The sequence below is a fragment of the Macaca mulatta genome, chromosome 7, assembly GCF_049350105.2.
Source record: "Macaca mulatta isolate MMU2019108-1 chromosome 7, T2T-MMU8v2.0, whole genome shotgun sequence".
Lineage (NCBI taxonomy): Eukaryota > Metazoa > Chordata > Mammalia > Primates > Cercopithecidae > Macaca > Macaca mulatta.
Genome location: NC_133412.1, coordinates 92574524 through 92587394, shown reverse-complemented (window position 1 = coordinate 92587394; position 12871 = coordinate 92574524).

Sequence of the window (12871 nt, the reverse complement as noted above, 5' to 3'; positions counted from 1 at the left end):
TTTTATCATATACATTCAATATATTCATTAATAAACAACTGTAAATGAATATATGAATATTATTAGAGATTATTTTAATATATATTGATAATTAATGTTATTCATAAATTTATACTATTATCAAATGAGGTATCATGAACAAGTCATGAATTAAATAATGTAATGGGAAAAACAGAATTCTAATTTCTTGAATCAATGGAAGCAAAAAGTAAGAATGAGTCCACAAATTCAACAGCACAGTGACTATAAGATGCCAGAGAAAAAAGCCAATGGAAGAACAATTTCAGTAGAACTACAAAGAAGAGCCCTTGAAACCAAATGCTCTGAGGAATATAAGTAAACATAGCTGACTTTCAAACTTCAATAAATAAAAACAAAAACAAAAATCCTTTTAATTTTGTGTAATATACCACGTAGCTTTACCTTTATAAGGGCTTTACATAAAATTACAGCTAAATTTTCCTCTGGTAGGATTCTAACCCTTATTGTAATTATAAGCTAAATCTGATGTTTGTGCATGTTGGAGAGGGAAGTGAGAAGTGCATTCAAAATTTGAAATAGTATGCATTGATAGTTAAGCTTACATATTTTCTCTTAATTAAAGATACCATCATTTCTTGCTTGTGCTAGGTGATAGAACTTTGTAATTAATCCTAAATCAGTTACATAAATCCTTTCTTCTATTCAATGCATTCTCTACAAGCAGCCAGAGTTAGGTCATAAAAATGCAATTCTCAATGTCATTTTCTGGATTAAAACTCTTTTACGGCATGAAGACTTAGATTCAAATTCTCCACTGGCCTTCATAATATGGCTTGCCTCTGGAATTTTGCTCCAATCTATTCTTTTCCATAATAGTAGAGTTACATTGGCCTTCTTTCAAGTTCTCCAAAACACCAGACATCTTGTTAACTGACTTTTTCTAAACTCTTCCCTTTGCCTAAAAGAATCTTTCATCTCCTCTTCACCTTACTTACTTCACCTCCTCTTACCATCTGAGAGGTAACAACTTCTCAGAAGACCTAGATGAAATATTATATTTTAGATTACTTTTCCTGCATGTTCTTGGCCAATTTAGATTTATTTTATTCATTTATGGTATGCTACAATTTCCAACCTTCTCATATATTATGGTAATAATTGCTTGTGTAATTATACATTAATATCTGCTTTGTCTTAGCCTATGAATTCTTTAGATCTCTAGTATCTAGCACAGATATTAATACATAGTAGTTCATACATATTGAATAAAGAAAAGATGAAATAACCATATTCTAGAATAATAGTATTCAATTTAACCTACTACTATGGAGAACATGTATTCTTACTGTGAGATGTGATGTGTTAAAAAGATTAGAAGTACACAAGGCAATGGTGCTCGTATACTTCAATAATGGAACTACAGGGATTAGAGCTCTGTAACTAAATCCAAAGAGTAAATACATAACAAATTTAAAGCAAGTGGGAGAAGAAATACTGCAATTTAGAATACTTGCTATTACAAATTATACTGGACTCTTTGTTACATAGTAAAAGCAACAACAAGAAACTTCACAGTCATACATTATAGAGCACCCCATATTAAGGAGATTTCAATAATTTAAAAGGTAAAATATGCATCCACTGGTAGATAAGATTATATTCTAGTTGATAAAATACTGCGTAAGATTTTTGTATCTGTCAATATAGCACGCTCAGGATCCTAAAACTTTTTAGTTACAAAACATATATGTTTGCTAAAATTATTTAAAATGTCTTTTAAATCACTTAAAGCTATTGAAAAAAATTAAAGTAAATCACACCTGAGGCCCAGTATAAAGCTTGAATTTCATTCCAGGAAGGTAAAGCAGCACTGAACCATTGCCTTCTCTGAGGACATCTACAGATCCATTGCCTAGAGCTTCTACAAATAGAAGTTTGAAATTGGGAAAGCACTGTGCATTGGACTTTGGGACTGAACAGGGAGGGAAATAGATTGGAGGCAATGCTGAGGGCTCAGACTCTGAAAAAAAAGTGTAAGAAAGCCACCCTACCAAAAGCAGACTTCAAGAAAAAAAGTCTGTCTCAACCTTGATTCATGAAGATTAAAGTAAATGCTTTTCTAAGAAGGGTATGGCAGAAGTAAAGACAAATCCTCACGAAAATAAAGTACCTTCATAGAGATTGATCTTTGAGCCTCAGTCACATAACTCAAGAATCTAACTTGGAGTGACCTTAGCCAGATAACAGAATGGCAACCCACTCATATCCTCCCATAATAAGAATTCTGAACCCATTTACAGAAAAAAAGTCTCTTAGAAGAAACTTTTGGATTCAGGCAGAAGGTTGTGTAACACCAATAGATCCCAAAACCTAGGATGGCCATTTTGAGGGAGCAGACCCACATCCAGGTGGCAGACCTGCTAATCATTTTCCTGGGTTTAAACCTGGAAATGGCCACATTTTCCGAAGGGATTGGCTACAGCCCCAAATGGCTTTGAGCCCGCAACCAAAACTATCTGCCAAAGGGGCCAGGAGGAATCACAAGCACTAATGTGCCTCAGTGGATAGGCTCTTATCACTGAAATCAGTGTCAGCAGTAGACCTGAAGGTTAACCTGTAACTCAGTTCCAGCCCCATTAGTGCTGGTCCTAGCATAGTGCAACTCACATAAAGACCCAGAGGGAGGCACACCCTATTGAACCACTGGGATAGACAAGCTTGCTGGCTTCTGTCCCACAGCAAACACACTAAAAGGGATGTAGGGTTCCGGTACCTCTCTGCTACAGCCTGGGAATACCCTCCCACAGACATACACTATGAACTACCAGGGTGGGTTTACTTGCCTCTGTCCAACGGTGGATTCTGCAGGAGCCTTGGCTTGTCTTCAGCCTTTCTCTGTGGCCCACCTGTGACACAGTCATCTGAGCCATTGGTACAGCCTTGCCAGCCTTTAACCCACAACAGATCGTGAAGGGGCCCTGTCCCAGCTTCACTTTTTTTTTTTTTTTTTTTTTGCCATAGTCAGAGAACTATCCTACCCATGCAGGGAATTACTGGGAGACACACCTATCTCAGCCATTTGGACAGGTTTACTGGCTTCCCACCCACAGAAGATCCTGAAGGGGCCTTTTCTTGGCCTCAGCCCTTCTCTGCTGCAGCACCAGAATTATTCTGCTTGTGCAGATAACTCGTGGGAGACATACCTGGGCAGGTTTGCCAGCCTCCATGCCACAGAAGTTTCAGAAAGAACCATGAATGCCAGTTCCAGCCCTTCTCAACTGTACTATGCAAGCAATACTGCCCACATAGGGCACTTCTGAGAATCTTGCTCATTGTTGTTACTGGATTGGGTTTGCCAACAACAGTCTCACAGCAGATTCTTAATTACCCTGAAGGTTAGTTTTAACCCCTCCCAGCTGTGGTCTGTGAGAAGTTCTACTCAGTCAAGGTCCTGCCAAGAGATACACTAAGCTGAGACCCTGAGCTTGCCAGCCTCTTCCTTCCATGGGTCCTCAAACATCCCTAGATCTTAGCCCTGGTTAAGATCCTCTTGTCTATAGATGAACAACACCTCTGCCTGCCTGAAGACTCGGAGAGAGGAAAGTTCAATAGTGTTTTGCAGTTTTATGCCCTGATTTTGATCACATTGTGAATCTTCAAAGAGCCCTATAAATTGATTTCATTTCTTCTTAACTGCAGTCTGAGAGCAGACCTGCTCATCCTGTAACTCCCTGGGAGACATGGCTGTCTGTGACTACAAAGACAGGTCTAAAAATCTCAGTCTCAACTCTAGGCTTGAAAAAATCCTGTGTTTATTTCTAGCTCATTGTAGCCATGGTTCTGAGTAGTACGGCCAACCCAGAGACTCATCAAATAAGGTAGTGAAAGGCCTCTTAGAAACTTGGAGAAGGCCAAACCTGCCAGCATTCCAGATAACAGGCCTCCTGTGTGAGAATCCAGAAGCAAATCCTCACCTTAGCTCTGACTCTTCATGGGATTCCAGCCTGGGCAACACCAGCCACTATGACCTTGTGGTTTCTAAGCCTCAAACAGCTGAAGTCATTGCAGTGCTGACAATGACTTCAACAGTCACAGGCATAGGAACCACAGCAGTCTTCTCAATATTCCTGAACATGCCTACTGTAGAAGGGCAATCACAGAAAAGCAAGACTGCAAAGACTGCAATACATTCCTATGTCATCCAATGCACAGACATTGAAACATGACCACAAGGACAAAGAACAACCAGAGAAACTGACATCACTGGCATAAAATAAGATGCAAACTGCTGACCCTAAAGAGATGGAGATCTATGATCTGCGTGACAAATAACTCAAACAACCTGTTTTTAAGGAAACTCAGTTAACTTAAAGAAAATTCAGAGACAGATTTTAAATTTTTTAGAGAAATTTAGCATAGATATTAAAATGATAAAAAATCAAACAGTAACTTTGGAGCTGAGAAATACATGGAATGAAATAAAAAATGCAATTGAAAGCATCAGTAGCAAAAATTGGTCAAGCAGAAAAAAGAATCAGTGAGTTAGGAAGACAGGCTATTTTAAAATATACAATCTGAGAAGAAAAAGCAAAACAGAATTAAAAGGAACAAAGAAAGTTTGTAGGATTTATGGGACAACATTAAAAGAGCTGATATATGGGTTATTGGGTTTTAGAAGGGAGGAGAAAAAGACAAAGAGTTAGAAAATTTATTTAAAAAATAACAGAAAACTTACCAAACCTAGAGAAAGATATAAATACTCAGGCACAAAAGACACGAAGTCAGATGCAATCCCAATAATAGTATCAAAAGATATAGTATAATTAAACTGTATAAGATGAAAGACAAAGAGGGGATCCTGAAAGAAACAAGAGAAAAGAAACAAATAACATACAAGAGAGTTCCAATATGCCTGGCAGCAGGCTTCTCAAAACAAAAACAAAAAAAGTCTTATAGGCAAGGAAGAGTTAGGATGACATATTTAAATAGTAAAGAAAAAAGTCTAGCAGCCAAGAATTCTGTAACCAGCAAAGCAACACTTGAGTGTTGAAGGATACATAAAGATTTTCCCAGACAAATGAAAGCTGAGAGAGTTTATTACTACCAGACCTATCTTACAAATGCTAAAAGGAACTCTTCAAAGTATACTACTTATACTAAGTAGTATAAAAAACTCGAAGGTATAAAACTCACTGATAAAAATAAATATACAGTCAAACTCAATATATTTGAATAATCAAGCTGTATAAACTACCTATATATTAGCATGACCATTAAAAAATAGAACTCTCAGGAGGCTGAATACAAGGGTTGCTTGAACTCAGGATTTTGAGGCTTTGGCGAGCTATCATTATGCCACTGCACTCCATCCTGGACAACAGAATAAGACCTTGTCTTACAAAAAAGTAATTCACAAGTTCTAAAATTGAATTGGTAATAAAAAAATCTACCAATCAGAAAAAGCCCTGGAACAGATGGTTTCGCAGCCAAATTCTAGCAGTTTTAAAAAGAAGAGCTAGTGCCAGTCCTACTGAAATTATTCCAAAATATCACAAAGAAGAGACTCCTCCCTAACTTAATCTATGAGGACAGCATTATTCCAAAACCTGGCAGAGACACAAGAAAGAAAGAAAATTTCAGGCCAATATCCTTGATGAACATAGATACACAAATCGTCAACAAAATATGAGGAAATCAAATCTAGTGGAATATCTAAAAGCTAATACACCACAATCAAGTAGGTTTTATTTCTGCAATGCAAGGCTGGCTCAACATATGCAGATCAATAAATGTGATTCATCACATAAATAGAACTAAAAACAAAACCCACATGATCATATCAACAGACACGGAAAAAGATTTTGATAAAATTCAACACCCTTTAATGCTAAAAAAAAATATGCAACAAACAAGCCATCAAAGAAACATACCTCAAAATAATAAGAGCCATATATGCAAACTGACAGCCAACATCATATTTAATGGGAAAAAGCTGGAAGCATTCCTTCTGAGAAATGGAACAAGATAAGAATGCTCACTCTCACCACTTATATTCAACACAGTACTGGAAGTCCTAGCCAGAGTAATCAGGCAAGAGAGAGAGAGAAATAAATATAGCAAAAGAGAAAGTCAAATTATTTCTCCTCATAAATAATATGATTCTATACCTAGCAAACCTGCAGAGTCTCTGCCTAAAGACTTCTATATCTCAAAATCAGCTTCAGCAAAGTTTCAGGATACAAAATCAACGTACAAAAATTATTAGTATTTCTACACATTAGTAATGTCCAAGCTGAGACCCAAATCAAGAATGCAGTTTCATTCACAGCAGCCACAAAAATAATAAAATACCTAGAAATATGGCAAACCAGGGAGGTGAAAGATCTCTGCAATGAGAATTACAAAATATTGCTGAAATATATCAGAGATGACACAAACAAATGGAAAGAAATTCTATGCTCATAGATTAGAAGAATCAATATCATTAAAATAGCCATTAAATAGCTGCCCAAAGCAATTTACAGATTAAATATTATTTCTATCAAACTATCAATTTTATGTTTCACAGAATTAGAAAAAAAGTATTCTACAATTCAAATGAAACCCCAAAAGAAGCCCAAATAGCTAAATCAATTCTGATAAAAAAGAACAAAGCAAGAAGCATCACACTACCCAACTACAAGCTATATATGAGGCTACAGTAAACAAAACAGCATGGTACTTTTACAAAAACAGACACATAGGTCAATGAAAGATAACAGAGACCCCAAAAATAAAGCCATACTCTTACAACCATCTGATCATCGACAAAGTTGACAATAACATGCAATGGAAAAAAGACTACGTATTCAATAAATGGTGTTGCAATAATTGTCTAGCCATATGCAGTAGAATGAAACTGGATCTCTTCCTTTCATCTTATACAAAAATCAACTCAATGTGGATTAAAGACTTAAATGTAAGACCTAAAATTATAAAAACCCTAGAAACAAACATAGGACATACCATTCAGGACTTAGGCATTAGCAAAAATTTTATGACTAGATCTCTGAAATTAATGGTAACAAAAACAAATCAGACCTAATTACTTCCGGACAGCAAAAGAAACAATTGACGGCATAAACAGACATCCTACAGAATGGGAGAAAATATTTGTAAAGTATGCATCTCAAAAAATTCTAATATCCAGAATCCATAATGAACTTAAACAAGTAAACAAGAAAAAAACAAACAACCTTATTAAAAAGTGACCAAAAGACAAGAACAGATACTTCTCAAAAGAAGACACATATGTGACCAACAAACATGAAAAAATGTTCCACATCACTAGTCATTAGAGAAATACAAATCAAAACCACAATGAAATACCATATCTCACAAAAGTCAGAATGGCTATTACAAAAAAAAAATTAAAATAGCAGATATTGGTGAGGTTGCAGAGAAAAGGGAACTCTTATACACTGCTGGTGAGAATATAAATTATTTCAGCCACTGTGGAATGCACTTTAAAGATTTCTCAAAGAACTTAAAACAAAAGTACCATTTGACCCAGCAATCTCATTACTAGGGTATACCATCCAAATGAATATAGAGAATTCTACCAAAAGACACTCCAGTTTGTATATTCATTGAAGCACTGTTCACAATAGCAAAGACATGGAATCAACCTAGATGCCCATTAGCAGTGGACTGAATTAAGAAAGAAAAAGTGGTACATATACACTATGGAATACAATGCAGCCATAAAAAGAATGAAATCTTTTCCTTTGCAGCAACATGGATGTAGCTGGAGGCCATTACCTAAATGAACTAATACAGAAAGAGAAAACCAAATACTGCACATTCTCATTTATAAGTGGAAGATAAACACTGAGTACACATGGACATAAAGAGGGAAACTATAAATACTGGAGCCTACTTGATAGTGTAAGGTGGGAAGAGAATGAGGGTCAAAAAACCACCTATTGGATACTCCACTCACTACCTGCGTGATGAAATCATTTGTACACCAAATCCCAGTGACAAGCAATTCACCTATGTTACAAATCTGCACATGTACCCACTGAGCCTAAAATAAAAGTTGAAAAAAAATAAAAATATACAGATATTTTTCTCTAATTACAAGTATATTAGATTAGAAAAATAGAAATAATAATAACTGCAATAATCTGTTAGGGATATGCAATGTATAAAGGTGTAAATTTTGACATCAAAAATTTTTAATATGGAAGGAAGAAGAATTAGCACATACAGTTTTTTTTAATGTGATCAAAGTTATCTGTTTAAAATAACCTGTAAATGATAGGTCCAATAGAGCCATGATTATTGGTCAACACTTACAACTTGGATTCAGATATATTATACCTTCAGCTAGTACCTTCAGATAGCACCTGCATATACCTTCAGATAGCACCCTGTAAATGTAGAATGCAAGCCTATGCCCACTGTATATATCTTCCCATGAAGACAAGTCATTGTCTCATCTAGAAAAAAATGGGTAATATCATCAACTTGTCCCAGTGCCTGGTTATTCTGTTTACAAGATGGTACTAGATTAGAGGGTTCAGGTTGGTTTTGTTGATGACATTTATTGCACCATAGCAAGCGTCACCTTGGTGACTAAGAAGCCAGGCAGTGGGTCCATACACAACCTCCTTTTCTACTATTATGACTACTTCAATATTAGTGAGTAGTTTAAATCAACTGGATGAGCCATTATGTCATCTTATTTCATGCCTTTTTTGATGCTCTCTAGTGAATATATAATATCAAATAATCAAGTTTTTTTTGTAGATAGCTGTGTTTCTATAGTCAACATAAGTTCCATAATCAGATGTTTCATCCTTATCAGAACAGAGTGAAATCTAGGAACTGATTTAAAATTCATGTATTTCCAGTTATGCTACAGATGCTATGGTTCAAGCTACATGACCTTAGGAATCTATATTGTTATCCTTCTATTATGGTTTGCCAAAACCTACAAATGCTGTATTTTTCCAGCACAGACAATTGTACTGCCATAGACTTTACCTGGATATGTGGTTCAAGTAGTATGACTACTTGATACTAGATGTAGTATACACACTGTATACTAGATGTGCTAATATTCCTTTCTTATGCTGGACTCCACCAAAAACTAGAAGTCTGTATGTCAATAAAAAATGAGTCAAAGCAGTCACCCCAAGTGTACCCTAGAACTTAAAGTATAATAATAATAAAAAAAGAATCCTGTAAGTGTTGGAATATAGTGCCTCCAAAACTGAAATAGGATCACCAGACAATATGCAATCTCCTTAAAAGTTTGGTGATTAAAGTACAAGGTGCAATATTTGTCCTTTACTTTTAAGGTGCTCTTTTTTCATGACCATAACAAATAAAAACCCTAAAATCTTCACTGAAATATTAGAATTACCTTCTTAAATAATGAGGATTTGTCCTCACACTTGATCTTCACGGTGAACAAATGTTCGAAGAGAAAATATTTTTCTAATGTTCCGTCTTAGGAATATTGAAAGTTTCACTTGCATGCTCTTTGGGTAACTCTACCTCGCAGATGTCTGGTCAGAATTATATTTGTTTCTGTCAGTCTGATGGTGATCAACTAGACTATAGTGTTACAAATAAATTAGACGAAGGTTTGTTTTCCTTGTGAAACCAATTGATAGAACATTACTTCGCTCTTGGTATGGCAGCTTCACAAAATCAGGAAGCACAAACCTTCCTGTTTATTTTTTGCTTTAGATTAATATTCTGACCTCAATGTCACAAACTATCTGTAGAAGCTCTACATGTTACATTTACATTCTAGACATAAAGAAAAACTAAAAGGATGTATACCATCGTGAGCTCATTTTTCTTCCAATGCATTGTTTTCATTTTTTTAGCTTTGCTCTGTGTTATACAGAGGGCTATTAAGAATGCATTTCCAAGTTTCTATGTCACCTATATTCCTGATAGTCACAAATAGAAGTGATAGGTAGATTAATGGAGAGTCATTGGTAAATTAATAGGAAGGGATACAGACGCCTACTTCACCCCTCAACCTCTCACTGCACCCAGCACATTGCCAAGTTCATGGCTCCTGCTCTCCTAGTAGAAAAAGCAGTCATATTTCTATTCTTTTTCTTTTTTTGGACAGAGTTTCACTCTGTTACCCAGGCTAGAGTGCAATGCAATAATAACAGGGAAATTTAGTACCCCACTTTGAACAATGGCTAAATCATTCAGACAGAAAATCAATAAGAAAACATTAGGGTTGAGCTATACCTTAAAGAAAATACAGAATAGTCTATGTGTCTCAGAGACTCGTCAGAAATGCCCAGCATGTGCTCAGTCATACCCTAAATGGAGGCCGCTGCCCACTGTTACACAAGTGACAATAGGGCGAGTGACCTTGACCGGCTGGTAAGTAGACTACATCGGGCTGCTGCCAAAGTTGCAAGGGTATATAGCAACAACAGAATATACAGCAACAGAATATACATTTTCTCAAGCATGCCCAGAACATTATCCAAGATAGATGATATGTTAGCCCACAAAATAAGTCTGAAAAAAATCTTTAAATTTTGAAATCATATTAAGTATCTTTTTCTAACACAATATTGTAAATCTAGAAATCAATAATAGGATGAATTTCAGAAAATTCACAAATATATGGAATATAAACCACAAGCTTATAAACAGACAAAAGGTCAAAGAAGTAATAAAATGGAAATTTTAAAGAAATCTTGAAACAAATAAAAATTGAAAAATATAAAATGTATAGGAAAAGCAGTTCTAAGAGAGAAGAATGTAGCAATAAACACATCAAAAAAGAAGAAAGATCACAAATAAACAACGTAATGTTACATCTTGAGGAACTAGAGTAAGAACAACAAACTAAGCCAAAATTTACTGGAAGGAAGGAAATAATAAATAACAGACTAGCTATAAATAAACCAGAGACTAGAAAACAATAGAAAAGTTCAACAGAATGAAAAGCGGGTTTTTTTTTGAAAATACAAACAAATCTGGCAAATCTTTTCACTTAGCTAAATGAGAACAATGAAGGACAGAGTCAAATAAATAAAAAGGAGAATGAACATCACCTCTGATACCACGGAAGTACAAAAGATTATGAGTCCATTACGGACAATTACTTGCCATCGAATTGGAAAACCCAGAAAAATAGATAAATTCCAAGATGCACACCACCTATCAACATTGAATCATGAAAAAACAGAAAACATGAAAAAATCAGTAAAGAATAAGGGGATTGAGTCAGTAATAAAAAGTTTCTGATCAGAGAAAAGTCCAGAACTTGATTGTTTAATTGCTAAGTTTTATCAAATACTTACAGAACTAGTATCAATCCCTTTCAAACACATCCAAAAATTGAAGAAAAAGGAATACTTCCAAACTATTTTTCTGTTTGTTTGCTTGTTTAGACAGAGTTTCGCTCTTGTTGCCCAGGCTGACTGGAGTGCAAACGCGCAATCTCGGCTCACTGCAACCTCGGCCTCCCGGGTTCAAGAGATTCTTCCGCCTCAGCCTCCCGAGTAGCTGGGATTACAGGCGCCTGCCACCACGCCCAGGTAATTTTTGTGTTTTTAGTAGAGACGGGGTTTCACCATACTGGCCAGGCTGAACTTGAACTCCTGACTTCAGGTGATCTGCCCACCTTAGCTTCCCAAAGTGCTGGGATTACAGGCGTGAGCCACTGTGCACGGTCCCAAATTCCTTTTTTTTTTTTTTTTTTTTTTTTTGAGACAGTTTCGCTCTTGTTGCCCAGGCTGGAGTGCAATGGTGTGATCTCGGCTCACTGCAACCTCCGCCTCCCCAGTTCAAGAGATTCTCCTGCCTCAGCCTCCTGAGTAGCTGGAACTACAGGCCGTGCCACCATGCCCAGCTAATTTTTGTATTTTTAGTAGAGATAGGGTTTCACTATATTGGCCAGGATGGTCTCGATCTCTTGACCTCATGATCCGCCTGCCTCAGCCTCAAGAAGTGCTGAGATTACAGGTGTCAGCCACGTGCCCCAGCCCCCAAACTCATTTTATAAGGCCACCATTACTCTGACACCAAAGCTAGATAGGGATACTGAAATAAAATTATAGGCTAATATTCCTTGGAAGGATCAATATCGTTAATATTGCCATACTGCGCAAAGAAATCTACAGATTTAAAACTATTCCTATCAAACTAGCAATGTCGTTTTTCACAGAATTAGAAAAAAATTATTTTAAAATCCATAAGAGATTTTAATAGAGGCCAAGTAGCCAAACCAATCATCAGTAAAAGGAATAAAATCCTAGGCATCACATTACCTGAATTCAAACTACACTATAAGGCTACAGTAACAAGGACATCATGATAATGGTACATAAACAGACACATAGACCAATGAAACAGAATAGAGAACCCAGAAATAAAGTTGCACACCTACAACCATCTGATCTTTGACAAAGTCAACAAAAATAAGCCATGATGTAAGAATTCCCTATTCAAAAAACGGTGCTTGGATTACTGGCTGGGCATATGCAGAAGAATGAAACTGAACCCCTATCTTTCACTATATACAAAATGTAACTCAAAAAGATGTAAAATAAGACCTCAAACTTTAAGAATCATAGAAGAAAACCTGGGAAACAGCATTCTGTACATTGGCCTTGGAAAAGAATTTATGGCTAAGTCCTCAAAATCAGTTGCAACAAACACAAAAATTGGCAAGTAGAACTTCATTGAAGTAAACAGCCCTGCACAGCAAAAGAAACTATCAATGTAAACAGACAACCTACAGAATGGGAGAAAATAATTTCAAACTATGCATCCAAAAAGTGTAATATCAAGAATCTGTAAGAAACTTAATGCAACAAACAAAAAACAAATAATTCCATTAAAAAGTAAACAA